We start from the raw sequence: 15022 nt of genomic DNA, 5'->3' as shown, positions 1-15022 counted from the left end.
AGAAAGCAGAAAGAAGATTATGCACAAAGATCCACTGAAAGGTACCAGTTCTCCCCTGAACTTCAACCACCCTGCATTTGTGCCGCTGGAAAGACAGCAACACAGGTTGAGTGGATTTTGTGATAGGCTTCTGCCACGTAAACTATAGTAATTGTGTTTGTCAAGGAAGTGATTAGAACTGCAAGAATGGTTGAAAAGATGTATTTTCTCCTCAGAGCAAGGAAGAACATTGGCAGCTCCACTTTCTTCCTTCACAGGTCAAAAATGAGCTTGCTCAAAGGCTTTTGGCAAAGGTATATTCCAGTGAGGTGATATGGTAGAACGGAAAAGTAGCTGAGTAGTGTTGGTACTTTTCAACATGAAAATTTACATACTAGAGTATATTGAGAAGTAAATGTGTTTATATGAATTGCAAAAGCTCATGGAAGGAAAGCCATTCTGGCCAAGAGCTTTCAATACCATAATCCCACTGCCTGCAACAATAATCTAACTACTGGCTGTGAGAAAGTGCTGTTCCCTCTTTTGTTCTCAGTATACGGCTCTAAGTGGCCTTAATATAAATCCTTTAAATTTGAAGTGCACACTCTCATTACTTCCATGTTCAAAACCGATATTCTATGTTAATATAAAATCACTAAGGTTAAACATATTCTTAAGAATAATTTTCTTATAATTGACAGTAAGATCCTTAAACTCATAAAAAAATAAGCACGGCAACTAAATTTGCACATATAGCCTTTGCACTGTCTGTGAGTAATGGTACAATTTGTACTTCATTATAACAGTACAATTTGAAAAAGTTTAATAAATAATTAACATAGATTGTAATAAGCATACTGCGGAGTGGAGCTCATGTGCTTTAATTACATATAAGCTCATCTGCGAAATGTGTTGCAACTGCTTATCAATCTGTTTTATAACCAAACTTTCTCCAGTCAGATGCTGTAACGTGCAATTAACCAGTGGTAATAACAATTGTTGAAAATTGATAAGCTACTTATAAATGTAGCCTTAATATAAAGTGTGTCCAAGAGAACCTTTGTACTGAAAAAGCTATTTTTAAGAAACAAAATACAAATATATAGTCTTCTCAATTGCTAGTATTATTTAAATGACAAAAATCTAAGCATAAGTAGAAGTTCAGACAAAGTCAGCTGTACAGATCTGTAGGTATTTGCTGCAATATATGTGAAAGTGGTATTCTTCCACTCTCGTTTGGTGCCACCACGCTGAGGTACAGAAGCAAAAAATTGCTAATTCCAAAGGTTTTTCACTTGGTCAATATAATCATTTTTGCAGATAAACCAGATGACATTAGCTGCTATGTTTTTGGAAATTTAGTCTTCCCAGGATCTTCTGTCAGATCAGAGGTGGGTTTAATGTTTTTACCAAAACTAAAGTTTTCCATTCTGATAAAATGTGGATGCTATACCACTGGAGAGAAATTTTCTTTGACAGGTATGAGCCTATATCTTTCTGCCAAGCAGCGAAACAGACATAGAGACAACATACAACTTTATAATGTATGTGCTTTTTACAGCAGGTTTATGTGAGTTCTGAGGGCCAGAAGTGGAGACTTTGTACTTTAACGCAGCACTTTCATGCCTACTACTTACCTTTTACAAAGTTGGAGAAGAAATAGGGTGTGTTGATGCACATCTTCTGTCTTCTAGATCTGTGCAGAAGTAAGGAAATCTATGTCTAGAACAACCAGTTTCATCGATGAGTTTTCTCTCAGTGTTTATGTTGAAATGATCTTGATATATGCACCTTGCAAAGCAATTGGAGTAACTAGTAATACTTCTGTATGTTTTTTCTTTCTCCTGGTGAATGCGTACTGTAAAGTACTGTTATTATTATAGCTTCCATGAAGAAATTTCAGAGAGTCACATCTTCTAAGATTAACTCTGTCACTGCTACACTGTGACGCTAACAAACTAAGAATCCAAATTCAGTCTAGTATGGCTTTTATTTTCACCGATTAGAAACATTGATTTTGGTTTTTTTCATTATATCAGGACCAATGTATTGTTCCTTCTGTCTGCTACCATAATTTGATTAATACTCACTTTGTATCATTTTTGTCAGCATTGACTAAATCAGTCCAGTTTGTTTTACTGAAAAAGAGAAGGAACTTTCCTTTAACTGTTTGTCCCTAAAAACCACCTCTAGATGAGGGCTGAGTTACATATAAATTCAGTGATGTGAAAATGAGCTGCAAAAAATTTACTTTGAGGATTAGATTGGTCCATATATCTGAGCCAGATGCTCGTTCTAAAGTGAAATGATGGCAGTTTAAAATGTCCACATTGTTAATGTCTTTTTTTCCTTACTAATCCAACTTTACCTATAAGAACAGAAATTATCATATTGTAAAAATCTAAATGCTCTGCTTGGGCAATTCATTTTCAGAACATACATGAGTGGAGTATAGGTTTAAGTATGGTTTGAGGAGGTACAACCAGTTTTTGTATTACCCCAGTCTGTGCTCTCTTCCAGGCTATCTGAAAGGGTAATCATCCACAAGAAAGGTCCTATTTTTCAGTATCAATATGCCAATTTACACCACTTTTACTTGCATTTCTTAGGTATGGGTATTTTGTCTTCACATCTGAAGCCTTTTTACACAGAAAAAAAAATAACTGAGAAGAATGCTAGTGTTGATTTTTATTATGTCAGAAGTTGACATGGCATTTGTTAAAAAGCTCATCTTCATTCATGTTAAAGAAACGGATGTGCTTCCTACCAGTGACCGATACCACATGTTCAGTTCTGACTGAGTAATGACTGATGCTCAGTGCCTGTCTTAGTTGGGTATAGCCACTATCGATCACTGATTATGACCATAGTAACAAATAGCAATGATATAGAAAGGGAGAAATTATGCTTACTTTAAATAACATTTTTGCATCATGCATGTAGTTGGCCAAAGAGTAGCCAGATAATGGTAATAACATATGTCATCTTTGTATTACATCAAGGATAATGGTTTTAAATGCTTTAGTGAAGTGTATGTATTGCAAAAATAATCCACCGTGAAGATGGACAGCATCCAAAAATGCTCCATGGAAGTAGTCAATAGTCTAGAATTACAGCAAGTCATTGAGTATAAAGACATGCAGCTTATTTTGATGTGATATTAGTACTGAAAATTTGTTCTTTTATCTCTGTTACAGCTTGCTACAATTGAAAATTAGCTTTCTTCTTACAGCACTGAGGATCTCTACAAGTGCTGATGTTTGTTTAATGACTGTGGAGTGAATCATTGACCAGTTTTGAACATGTAAAGTGTTTCCAAGTCAGAAAGTTGTAATGACGGATCAAAGCTAACTGGAACCATTTTTCATACTGCTCACTCTGAGAGTAAGTTTTTGATTTTCTATGTTGATTTGTACTGTGAGCACCAATAACATTCATTATGAGTATGTTCATTTTAGGCTTGTTACTGATTTTTTATATTTCTTATGCTTAAACTGAGAAAAGTTCACTGCAATTTTAATTCCATCAGTCAGTATTGACTGAAAGCATTCATCCTATATATATTAGAAAAGTCTGCATTTCAGGTTACAGGGCCCTTGCCTATCTCTTAAAAACCCGAATTGCATAGGGATGTTCCACTTAATTTTTATTTCTTTTTTTTTGGGGGGGGGAGAGTGTTAAAAGCTTAGACAAAATAAAAGATGAATATATTACAATATATTGCTATTGAAAATTTTCTATTTTAAAATAAATCAGACAGTTCTCGCTACCACCTGAGAAAAAAGTAGACACTGTGACACCGAAATTCTTCAGGGCCTGGGACATCTAATTTCTCTCTGGCTCTAAAAATAGTCTTAAATGAATTTGCATTCATGTACAGACTTCAGGAGTGATGCAATCATACCTTTGTATATACTCAGAGGAAACCTAACTTTTACAGAGAGAAGGGCCTGAATCTCCTGTGACCTGGAGACTAGTTTCATGGCCATGCCACCATAGTTGCTTGTCTTTGCCATGTACTCTATGTCACCTCACAGTAAGCCAATAAATGAAATGTTTTGTGATCAGAAGGTCTCTTAGATACCAGGGTGTAAAACTTTTTTCAGTTTTCACATATTAAGAGAAACTAGACAACAGCATACATCTGGAATAATGGTAAAACACATTAAAATGATCATAAAACCTAGGAGAGAAAAGTGATGAGGTCTGTTTTAGAAATCTGGTGGTCAGTCATCTATGAGACAAATCTTAAATGTGATTAGCACAGCTGTCTGGATTTTATGCCACCTCAATTTTTTTCTCAGCCACTCACACTCTTTCTGTGGTATTGGCAGTGCTAATTCAAGTTCTGAATCTTGTACAGGACCGAGTCATGCAGTATACAAGAAAGCAAAGTGCTGTTCTCTTGCAAGGAAAAAATTAGTAGTGGTTTTTGGATAGATGGGTCTTGAATATGTTTATTCATTACTTTTGCTTAATAAAGCTCTCATGGGAATATTTCATATTTAACACGAAACAGTAATTTTTATTTGTTTGTCCCTAACTGAAAACCTGCTAATCATACTATTTAAAATCCAACTAAACCTGACTCCTAAAAATCAACTTGAAATCTAAATGTCAGTCTGGGGAATTAACACTAATAAATATTCTGACAGAAGACATCTTGTTATTTTAGCCACACAAAAATACAGTTCAAGTTTGTTCTTCCTCTCTTTTAATAGCTCTGCAGGGGGCACAATTACGAAGAGGGAAGCAGAGCTGGGACAGATGCTCCATTAGTTTTAATTAACGGATTTGACGGGACTTCAGTTAAAGCTGGTGAATCTCTGGCAAATTATGAAAGTGTGCCCTAAAGAAGCATATCCTTTAAGACAATATCATTTTTCACACAGTCACTGTTTTAATAACCATGGAACAGCAATACAAAATTAAATTTAACTGTTGTATTTGGCTAGAAAAAAGTTACTAGCATCACCTAGCTCTATAACATACTCTATCCACTTTTGCTCAGGACTATAAAAACTGTAACGAACAGTATTGTGTGAATTCCTTTGCCATTTGTGCTCCTCTCCCATGGTATTATTGTGGCATATACACCACTGGATCACTGCTATTCTCTCTCTTCCTCTCTCCCTCTGTCTCTTCTTTTGAAGGCAAAAATTTTCTTGTACTCTCCTTTAGCTGAATAGCCCAACCATTTGGTTTTAGACCTTCACACAGTGGATGGAAGAGGCAGAGGTACAAGATGTGTGCACAGCTACACAGCGTGAGGTGGGACTGTTCTACCCATGGGCTGTTACGCCTCTCCTCCATTGTACGGGGATGCCAATTGGCAGATTCATACAATCTACATTTATACTGGATCCAGTTATCTAATTTGACTGGTATGTTTCTACCTTCAGAAAGTCCTTTTTCAGCACTCCATTGTCTCGTGCAGGAAAGCTGCTTCCTCCCACCCAAAGCAGATGACTACCGGTTGGGCCATGGGCAAAGCACCTTGAGGCTGTGAATAAAAGGCTGAATCTACCTCCCAAAAGTGCAAACATCACACAAGTCTATGCCAAGTAAGTCTATGCCAAGTGCTTGAATGATTCTAAGCAGCGGGCAACAGACAGCTATGAAATCCAATTTTAAGATAAGCGGAAGATGAATATTCATCAAAGGAGCTGCTGATTGAACAAGTTCTTGAATCAGTCCAACTGTTTTAAATGGTTACATTAAAACCCACTGATTCAGAAGGTAAAAGGTAATTTCAAAAGTTCTGCTAGAAAATGATTTTTTTCATGTCTGGTTTAAAAGCTACTGGCAAGACAGATAATTTTGAATAGCGGAATGGCACTTGTGGAATAGCACAAGTACACAGTTGAAATGAGGATGAGCAAATGACTACTATGTCAGTCATCATCTAACCCTACTTGAAGTTTATGTTGCTAGGTAGAGTGCAAGTCATCAGTTCTTAGGATGAAATGCTTGAGGATTACAGAAAATCCTTCCAATTTTATCTTTGGTTATTCAAACACTTCAGATTTTTGAAAGGAGTAGTATGTATATACAATAAGAATGTGTACTTCTGTCATGGGAAAGATTTTCAAAAGAGTTAAAGCTTAGTGTTTATTGTCTGTCTTTATTTTTAGTGTTCATTTCTTGTACATGTATGTTTCTACACTAATGCAGAAAACAGAGATGAATGTGTATAGCTCTCTATGCTTAAACATCTTTCCCTGTATGTCTTGGTAGTCAATGCACAGCATTGTATTTCAGCTGAGAAGAACTGCTGTGGGAAGGAATGCGTTGATGGAGGTAAATGTAAGGGTCAAAGTCACTAGTCCAGAAATCAGCAATAGAGGTAATGATATTTGAGGCAGATATCAATAATCAAGTCTAGGCTGTGTGACATGAAACAGAATGGGGAAGCAACACACAGAGAAGGGTAAACAGCTCAAGATAGAGACTAGCTGCTGGATGTCAAGGAAATCAGTATCTGAAGAAGAGTTACAATTTGCCTGTTATAGGTCTAAATGCATGCAAGCTGTTTGGAAAGTAAAATAGAATATATGCATCATTTGCGTGAACTTGTAAAAGTTTTTGTTGAAGGAATTTTAAAAAAAAAGTGAAAGTAAAACCTCACACCCCTCAGCATTTCACAAACAAACAAACAAAAAAAAGAGATCAAGCCTGATTAGACAGATAACATTTCAGTTTTGTATTATGTTCAGTATCAATTGTGAAAAGCTCTGATTGCCTTCCCATTATAAACGTTTCAAATTAGTTCCAACCTGTCTTTTCTTGATAGTCTTTCAAGCAGAAGTACAGGGATTCTGACTGAAACAAAAGGAATTAAGCGATGTACCTTGTTGGAAATACTTGCTTTGACTACCCTGGAGGATTTCAAAGATCTAAGTTCAGTAAACTTTTCTGCACTTACAGATGTACCTTTACAAATTTTGTAAGCCTTTGTACTGGATTTTTTTTTTTTTTTCAAATGCCTCTGAATTCAATAAATAACAATGACTTTTCTGTTAGTCATGTGTATTGCTTTTCAGTACAGGAAAAAAGCTGACAGAATATTCAGACAAAATGTTTCTAATTTGAAAATGCAAGTGTCCAGAAGCTGTTAGAATAGATATTTACAGTTTATCTGAACCTTCGCCATCCCAGTCAAGAGCACTGACTACTCAGATGGTCTATTCCAGTCTCATTCTCTTTTCTTCATTAAAACCTTTCAAAAGTTAGTTGCATTTAAGTTTGAGAGGGAGGTTGGGTGGGAATCAAATCTGAAAGTTTAAAGTCTTTCACGAAACACCTTTCCCCCTTTCTTACCTCAAAACAGGATTGTTTTCCTGTCAGTTTCTGATTTCGATCTGGAAGTGTTTGGAGAGCTGTTGTGGAGGAGGCATGCAGGGAATGGAGAAGTGAACACCTTCCATGTCATACAACTGTTGTGGAATCTTGCAGCTAAAGGACCTTCTCACAGAGAAAGCAGCAGGAACCCAGTAGAACAGTTTTCCGTTATTTGGAAAATGCTCTAGGATACTTTGAAGAGAGGTTTGGAATGAGACACTTCACTGCACACCCTATTATTTTATTTTGAAACCCAACTTTTTTTTTTTTTTAATGCATACTGTAGTGCATTCCACTTACGCCGATGCACTGTCCTTCAAGAAAGGTGAGTTTCTTAGAGAAAAGAGTGAGCTTTTTCCCCCCCATAGACTGCCGGTTTTGGAAATACCCAACAGTGTGCAAATAAAGGTAACCTTTTTTTTTTCCCCTCTTCACCCTTTTTAGTCCTCCATGTAATTAAAGAATAAGCAGTTGCAATGCAAGTAATCCTAACCTACTAGATCATGCCCATCAATTCCTTGGCTTCCCTGCTAAACCTATCACCAAGTCAACTTATTGATGAGGAGGTGTCCTTGCTTGTAGTGGAATAAAAATTAACAGTAGGCAGTGGCAAAATGTTCTCAACACAGCACAACTTTCAAATCAAATAGCTTTCGTATTTTCTTTTTGCTTCTTATTCCTTATCCAAAAGATAAATGACCTTGCTGTCAGAACAATGCAAAAAGAAAAATGAAATCAGTAGCATGCACTACAGCACTGTGTGCCCTGCTTCCTAATATACTCAGGCATAAAACTAGCAAACTTCTGAAAAATAACAAAGTTGTTTTTTTGTCTTTACTAACATTTTTAAATACAGCCTTGCTTGAGAACAGCAGCTAGCAGAGAATAACTCACAAAATAAACCCGCTGGTCTTCATCATGCACTCTGCAAGCACTTCAGTACCCATTCTATTGTGAAGTATGCAGTGCCCTTCAGGCTAAGAAAACAAATTAATCTGCAGCTGAATTTAGCTATTAAGTGCGGAGGGTGTTTTGTTTGGGGGTCTGTGGTTTTTTTAGAGGCATTGTCATAAGTAGGACAGCTCTGAGGAAAAGATATTCTTCTTCAGACAGATACATTTGCTAAACCTGTATCCTAAAGATCTTAATAGTGTTTTGTCTTCTGTATTATGTTTATACACAACATTCTCATGGGTATGTAAATGAAAATTCACTGGCTTGTATTGCAAGATTAGGCAGTAAGTCCAGCTTTTCATTAGAGCTGGGTCCACTCCAAAATTGGACAGCAATATTTCTGTTATACAGGTTGTAAGGCCCACTTTCATCATAATTCTCCACTCAATGTTTTTAAGTTTTCTCATTTCATAGGAGGAGCATTGATTTCTCTTTCATTTCTACAGGGTATACCTGCTTTTGGGTGCTTCTAGGCACAAAAAAAGTATCTCAAATTTTCTATACTCCAAAGTTAAGTAAATATTTATTTAGACATATTTAAAAGTAGTGAACAAGTGACAAGAAAAAGCTACATTCCTTGAAAAATAGATAATTTCTTCCAGAGCAAAGTTAAATGCATAAAGGCTCAATTCTTCAGCTCAGGCAAACTTCTAAGTCAGTCAATAGAGCTTCATTTAGTCGCATGGGCCCTGCCTTTCACAATGTCTTGCAAATGAGGAGTCCATATACTGAAGTATTAATTAACCAGATATAAATGCTAAGTGACCTAAATAAGCATGAGCAGGAAGGTGTTTCTAAAGTTTTGGGAAAGTATTGTACCCCTAGAACCTAATAAAATGTTTTGCGTGGAGTTTAATTCAATCTGCAGTGAGCTGTTGCCTGCCTGCCTTCCCACTCCTTGCATATTTACAGACGCTGTCATGCACTACATTTAAAACAAACCTGACAATGACTCTCCGGATCCTGTCAAATCACCTGAAAACTCTCCTCATTTTATTTCTCGCCTCTGGAAAAGCCTCAGAGAACAAACAGGTCTTGTGGCATGCCTGAGAAATCAGCAAGATTCAGGCTCCGATGAACCAAGGTGGGGAGCAAATCCTACAGTTAAGGACCCATCGCTGATTATGCCCTGACTCCAGCCCCTTGTGATTAAGCCAGGAGCCTGTTACCTTGAGCATGTTAAATGATCTCAACTGCCACGATGTCATTTTTAAACATCCCAATGCACACTTTCCCAGCGCACCTTGACAGGGACAGGTGTTACTGCCGAAACCATTCGGAGGCAGAAGACTGTACCTGTGGCACTGAGGCGTTTGCAGCCTAATCCTCCAGGCACTGAAAGGACAAACAATAAGCCTGTTATTTTAAGGTAAAAACAATCAGATTTTTGTGGATTAAGTAATTTCTGATCCCCATGGTGCAGCGTCGGTAATTTTTGCGACTTTCTGCAAATCTGTGCTCGTATATCACACAGTTATAGTCATTTCTCTAGCTGTTAGCAGCACAGCATTACGAGGGCACAGCTGAATTGCATCACAGCAAAAACAGGTATCACCAAAAACTGTCTGAGTTGAACAGTAGGCCCCACCCTGCAAACCTGCAGTTTTGTTGGACTGGGAATAACAATTAAGAGACTCCCATCCTGTACTGCACAATGCTCTGTGATGTGTGAACACTGGGTCATTTCAACAGTGTAAGAAAGGGTCTGAAATTCCATATACCTATATGATCATTCAAATGTTAATACTTCTATTAATGAAACTGAGCATATATCACTAAAGGTGGAACTGCTGGTTCATGTGAAATTCACATTTATTTCCAGAAAACTTGCATCTACTAAAGTTTCATAACACCTCAGAACATTACTCCTTAAAGAATTTAAAAGAAATATATTTTCCTGTATTTTGGATTTGTTAATGTTTGAGAGCACTTCCTATAACTTCAGTTTATCTTATGCATAATAGTCCACATATCTATGAATATAATTTACCAGCAGTATTCATATGTTGTCAATTTTCCAAAACAAGGTTGCTAGCTACTATACTAACCACACACTGATGGGACAAATAGCTTAATGGTGTCACTCTTCCTTTCCATTGCAGCTCTACTATCATCTGCAGTTTTCCTCCAGTAATATTTATTCCCACATTAGGATATTTAGTATATTTTAAAAGGTAAAATAATTAGACTGTTTTCCTAAGGAATCAAGTCAAGCTGTTCAGGCTCAGGATTCAAACATCTGAGTTCAAGTTGTTATATGGATAAAACTTAAAATGAAAGCTCAGAAGTGTATCTAAGATTTTTCTAAATTTATAGTCTTATGGAGAGTAGGCATAGTCCTGTCCTGCCTGTAAGAGTCCAATTTTTAAATAACTTAAGCACCCACTTAAGTTATTAAGCAAATGCTTTTACTCAGTTGACTATAGTCTAAAATTGACCTGCATTGAGACTGTAGAATTAGGTTATAGTGAAGGAAATGCTTAGGTGTGTGTGCCCTAATTAAGAAGGCCAGTCTAAATGATGGCTCTAGACAGTTTAAAAATGAACTGACAAGAAAACATATATGCTTACAAGTGAATAAAAACCCGAGAACCCTATACCCATAAACAATAGTTTTAATATATTCAGGAAAATCTGAACATTTTTAATATTAGTTAAAATTAGGAATATTTTCTAAATAAAATAAGGTTATGATTGTCATGATGTTTTAGATCACCACCTTTATTCCAGTCATATTTCCATAATTACTTGTAACCGTACCCTACAATAGACATCTATATTTTTCCCTAAGAAAATTAGGACGCATAAAGATATGACTAAGCATCATAAAATACAGTACAGAGAAATCTGCTGTCTGATTTATATTTTCTTATTATGATAATGATTCGCATTCGTCACTTAGGGTGAATTAAATCCACCATAACAAGTGTTATAAACCTTCCTATAATTAAGATGAACCAAAACGTGTTAAAAAGATGTTTCTTGATAATTACTCTTGATAATGAAAATGATATTTCAGAATGTGATTCTTATGTTGTCTTAATATTGCTGCTGATGCAATTTACAGAAGAATAAATTATCAAGAAGAGCTATACTCTGCTCAGTGTGAGAGAAACTGCGAGTCTTAACCTAGCACTTTTAGTCTCTTTCCAGTCTTGCATAAATGAAATGTTCCTTGATGATCCTTTATTTCTGATATTATATCTCAGTTGCATTTGTCTAACAGGCACCCAACAATAATACCCCTAAAAAACACCCCTCCATTTCAGAGGAAAGGGAGAAGGCTGCCAAGAAAAAGCCTTATGTATTTGGAAAGAATAACTAGAAAGAGACAGAAGAGAAAATGAAGTTTTTAGTTGTATGATGTTGACGGGATGATGTTTTATAACTTTGAGCTTTCAGGTACTGCAGCTGGTTCTGGAAATTTTATTTGCCCTCTGTTGAGTTCTTCGTTTTGGAATGGAAGACAACCAGATTCAGACAGGTGTAAAGAGTAGCCTACATCCTCCTGTGCTCCAAGCAATCTCAATTTCAGAATTAAGAGCCATGTGGCCCAACCAAAGAAAAAGTGTTATTTGTGCCAGAAATAAGCCCCTGTGAAATGTGGCTTGTTTTCATTGGAGATGTAGTCATAAAGTAACTGAAATGTCACAGCAAGTAGGTGGGTATAGAGTAAGTTTCTGGGTTTATGTATTGGAATACAAACCCATAATGAGAGATAAGCATTGTTTCCTAAGGAAAGACAATGCTATATGTAAAAACAAAATAGTTGAAGGAAATAACAATGTCTGGGAAGTAGTAAGGGATGAGAAAGAACTGTATGAAATAAAAACACAAAAGAAAAGAGGAAATCACAGGAGAAAAATATTATGAAGGATATCGAAAGGTATCCTAGTTTCAGCTGGGATAGAGTTAACTGTCTTCCTAGTAGCTGGTGCAGCGCTGTGTTTTGAGTTCAGTATGCGAAGAATGTTGATAACACGGATGTTTTCAGTTGTTGCTCAGTAGTGTTTAGATTAAAGTCAAGGATTTTTCAGCAAGAAAGCTGGAGGGGCACAAGAAGTTGGCACAGGACACAGCCAGGGCAGCTGACCCAAACTGGCCAACGGTGTATTCCATACCATGGGATGTCACATCTGGTATAGGAACTGGGAAGTGGGGCGGGGAATCACCGCTCAGGGACTGGTGGGGTGTCGGTTGGCAGGTGGTGAGTGATTGCCCTGCGCATCATTTGTACATTCCAATCCTTTCATTATTACTGTTGTCATTTTATTAGTGTTATCATTATTAGTTTCTTCTTTTCTGTTCTATTAAACCGTTCTTATCTCAACCTTTTACAAATATTTTGATAAAAGTTAAAATTTTATAAGCAGGGTTTGAGTAAAAGGTAAAGATTGTAGAATATAGGGGTTTGAAGCTCGCAATGTAGTCATAGAAGCTTAGGAACGTACAAAATGTGTTGTATACAATCATACGAAAATAAGTATTGTCTAAAATTAGTTAACCATAGAAACTTGGACAGATTTGTTAGTTTGTAGTGTTTTGTTCTAAGAAACTAATAGATCGTTATAGACCTTAGTTCTGTTGCTTAGAAATCCCCTGTGTGCCCAGCACTGCAATAAAGGAGTGCCTGCTTCTTAACTTCTCATTGCTGTCAAGGAGTTTTATTCTGGATTTCGGCAACAGTTTTGGCGACCCAGATGGGACCTTGCAAGTGAGATTGGACGAGATCGAGTGTTGATTGAGCTCCAGCCGGCACTGAGGGATTCTCGGGGAGAACCATCGTTCTCGTCTCATAAAGCTTCTCACAACGTCCCCTGGAGAAAGGGTAAGGCACTTCTTTGAAACTTGTTTGGATAACCTGCCCATAAGGTGCAGCAAAAGCTTCGTGGGGTTGGGGCTGAGAGGGTACCCATTTGTATAGAAGCCTAGGTGTCTGCCCATAAGTCATAAGCGAAAGCTGTTGCAGGGTTAGACAATAGTGGAGACAAAGGAACCTATATGCTATAGAGTTCTCAAAGGTAGTGCCTCCAACTGAGGTTGGAAGTTTTAAGTGTGAGTATATTTTGCTGATCAATAATCTTGCCAGGGGATATTGGTTATGGTTCTTGCCTAGGGCAGTCGGTTTTGTCCGTGCCCTAGACAAGTAGGTGGACTCCATTACCTGGCAACAATTGTTATTTGCATTCGTTTGATATCTGGTATTTGATACATGCATTTGGTATTTGAAACTTTGTACTTGATACTTGGCATTTGATACTTGGTTCGGTATTTGACATTTGATATTTGATTATTGAAATTTGATACTTGATATTTTATATATATATTTAATAGATATTTGGTATTTGATATATAAACATAATGGCATTAGCCAAATTATTTAAGAGTAAGAGTATGGGAAATTTATCCACTGATGGAAAGATACCGAAAACATCTCCGTTGGGATGTTTGTTGGCACATTGGGGTGAATTGCATGATGACTTACGTAAAAATCAGATGATTGAATATTGTAATCATTGGTGGCCCTTGTATGTTTTGGAAGATCAGGAAAAATGGCCAACTGCCGCGATTGAGAGACGGAGACCCGGCTTGATGCAAGTCAGGATCCAATTAATTGTTCCCAGCAACTTTTGCACATCATGCAAATTCCTCACGTCTGCTTGGATCTGTAAAGGCTGTGGGACTATAGTTTGAGCTCGTATGCGCCAGCCTAGATATTTCCATGGTGGTATTTTCTGAACCTTTTCCGGCGCAACACAAAGTCCTGCTGAGTTAACAGCAGTTATGACAAGGGCTACAGCTTTCTCCATGATCTCGTGATGTTGTGCTGCCACCAGAATATCATCCATATAATGGTACAGTAAAACGCAGGGCATCTTTGTTCTAACAGGGCTAAGGACTTTGGCTACATACCATTGGCATATTGTGGGGCTGTTCTTCATTCCTTGTGGTAGCACAACCCACTGATATCTCTGCAATGGAGCTTGCATGTTGACGCTTGGAACTGAAAAAGCAAATTTAGGAGCATCGTCTGGATGCAAAGGGATATTAAAAAAGCAATCCTTGAGGTCAATGACTGTCAGAGACCAGTCCCGGGGGATCATTGTGGGAGAAGGAAGCCCTGGTTGCAGGGCCCCCATGTCTTCCATAGCGTCATTAATTTTTCTGAGGTCATGGAGCAAGCGCCACTTGCCAGTTTGTTTTTTAATCACAAAAACAGGCGAATTCCAGGGGCTTACAGAGGGCACAACATGTCCTTTAGATATCTGTTCATTAACTAATTCTTCCAGGGCGCGAAGCTTTTCCAGTGGCAGGGGCCATTGATCCACCCAAACAGGGGTATTAGTTTTCCAAAGTCAATTTCAGGGTGTCGCGCACCTCAGCCAACAAATGGAACTTTAAGCTATAATACTATATTACAGTTAAAGTTATTTTGTAGAAGAGAAGGTAAATGGAGTGAAGTGCCATATGTGGATTTGTGCTTTTATTTGAGACAGAGAACGGATTGGCAAAAGGAATGCAAGTTAATTAGTCGAGATCATTTGGTGATGACATTAACTTCAGAAAATAAGAAAGTTAAGAGTTGTTCGGCTTGTGATATTGGAAGGAGGTGCATTAGATGTATGGTACCAAAAGAGGATGAAATGGAACTAGAATTAGAAATAGCTCCATCAAGGGAGGAGCAGAATCTCTCTCCCTCACATGCACGGGAAAGGAGTATTGAATCAGGGAGAATAATAGAACCAGA

Source organism: Accipiter gentilis, chromosome 27, assembly GCF_929443795.1.
Source record: "Accipiter gentilis chromosome 27, bAccGen1.1, whole genome shotgun sequence".
NCBI classification, from domain to species: domain Eukaryota; kingdom Metazoa; phylum Chordata; class Aves; order Accipitriformes; family Accipitridae; genus Astur; species Astur gentilis.
The sequence above is the reverse complement of the archived record's forward strand: the minus strand, read 5'-3'. Positions refer to the sequence as shown.